Source organism: Silurus meridionalis, chromosome 16, assembly GCF_014805685.1.
Source record: "Silurus meridionalis isolate SWU-2019-XX chromosome 16, ASM1480568v1, whole genome shotgun sequence".
Taxonomy (NCBI): domain Eukaryota; kingdom Metazoa; phylum Chordata; class Actinopteri; order Siluriformes; family Siluridae; genus Silurus; species Silurus meridionalis.
In genome coordinates, this window is record NC_060899.1 from 2,008,561 (window position 1) to 2,011,206 (window position 2,646).

Genomic DNA, 2,646 nt, shown 5'->3' on the forward strand with positions numbered 1-2,646 from the left:
TTTTTATCAAAATTTTAAACAATCTATTTTTATCTATTTATTTTACTTTAAGACTCGTTTACATGTAATGACCTGAAAGTAAAATTAGAACTGAAAGTTTATGTTTGGCAGTTTGGTTGGTCTGATTTACATTAAATTTACACACAAACCCGATAATAGTGATGTTAATTGTGACCGATTTAATTTAAAAGGTAGGTAAATGGTGAGGGGTCGCATCTTGTTAAAGCAGAGCTGAAGAAATCTTCAATTAATCTTTTCTGATTCGCAAAGAAAAATATCAGGTTTTTTATTATTATAATTATTATTTTATTGTACTTTGTGAGAATGAATAAACTAAATTTCACTGGAACAAAGTTTCAATCTACAAAATAAATAATGAGATAATAAGTTGTAAATTGGAATGAAGGATACAAACTCTTGTATTTCGGATATGTTTTACTTTAAATAAAATATAATTTAAACATTTAAAAGAAACATTTTAGGTCCCTATTGATTTAAAGGTGACCACAATTTAGCAAGTTAGTTTCAATTTGTTTACAAATAGTGGCTTATAGTCCAAAAGTTTTATTTGTTTTATACATTTTTTTTTATATTTCAGCACTGAAAAAAAAACTCTAAGTAAGAATCTAGACCAAATCCAGAATAAATAAAAATAAACAAATAAATCAACTGGTCAAGAAGGTCAGTGGCCCTCAAAATGAAATTCGGATACCACTTTGTGTGATAACCAAAAAATAATAATTATTACATTGGAAACCAGAAATTAATATATATATATATATATATATATATATATATATATATATATATATATATATATATATATATATATATATATATTTATGAACACTTCAACTCTGGTAAAAAAAACTGCCCAATGCATTACTGGCACCCAACTACCTGCCATTGAACACTTTCCCACCCCACAGCGTCACATATCGACGCTGTGGATGTTGCGTCGGACGGCGTCCACATCCGACGCCGAGGGTACCCCTTCGGCCGCCGACGAGAGACGGTACCTCCCGCCTCGCCGACGCAGACGGTTGAGAGCCCGTGTGCTACACTTTTCAACCCAGATCGCTGTCCTATACACTGAATAAAGTATTATCTATCATAATAAGTGTGCAGGAATAATTTTAAAATTTCAAAAAATCCTGAAGATGTCCGTAGCCCTAACCCTAACCCTAACCCAAACCCTAACCCAAACCCTAACCAGAACCCTAACCCTAACCCAAACCCTAACCTTAACCCGTAAATGGGGTCCCGTCCATCTGCGTCAAAAAGCGAAGCGAAGGGTTTCCGTCCCTCGTCGGCGGCGAAGGGGTACCCTCGACGTCGGATGTGGACGCCGTCCGACGCAACATCCACAGCGTCGATATGTGACGATGTGGGGTGAGACTGTGTTGGTCTGTGCAGAGCTCACAACATTATCAAGGACTCTTCACATCCCAGTCATAAACTGTTTAACCTCCTTCCATCACGAAGGAGATACAGGAACTTACACACCAGAACCAGCAGGTTCAGGGACAGCTTTTTCCATCCACCATCACACTACTGAACTCTACACTACACCGCTAAATCACTACAAAACAAAACACTGTATATAACCTCTGTACTATACATGTACATACTACATAGTATATCTTTTTCACTCCTCATTACATCTGCACTATTTTTTAAAATCTATATGTATCTTTATATCATTACTGTACATTCTGCCCAACATTTCACATTCATTTATGTGTATATAACGTATGTGGTATGTGTATATACAGTATTTATATATGCACTGTTATAGCCTTTATATTTATTCACTGCATATGCTTTCATATATACCACTTACTGTAAATATGCTAAATATTTATCTGCACTTTTGCACGACTGCTACATTTTGCACTTCTGGTCGATGCCAAACTGCATTTCGTTGCTGTGTACCTGTACAATGCAATGACAAAGTTTGATCGATCGATCGATCGATCGATCGATCGATCGATCGATCGATCTATCTATCTATCTATCTATCTATCTATCTATCTATCTATCTATCTATCTATCTATCTATCTATCTATCTATCTATCTATCTAATTTCATTCAGACCTTAATAACCCCAAAACAAGGTATTGACAACCCAAACCTAATGTATTTTATTGACATAAAATACTTTTATTTGCGGGGGTTTACGTTCTATCAACCCTCGCGAGTAACAAAAAATGGCGAGGGTTTGACTTTACTTTTGATGTTTCCTTTTTCAAGGGGAATTGTGCATTAGTGTAAACTCAACAGAAATTGTGAATTACTTGTCATAAATGTTTTATTTACTACTTTAAATGAATTATAAAATTCATACATTTTTATCTCATTTATTAGTACAAACTCCAATTGAAAAGTCGCGAACTATCGCGGGAGTATCGACGTTTCACTGTATATAATAAATCATATTACTTTGGATACTTAAGTACATGTAAAAGCAAATACTTTTGTATTTTTACTCAAGTGAACGTTTAAAGAGACACTTTTACTTTTACTGGAGTCACATTTTATCTTCTGTATTTAAATATTCATGCACATGGATAGTGAACTTCATCCACCACTGTTCAGGATTTCCCCAGCCTCAGATATGGCTGGATTTTAATAGACCTGGCAAC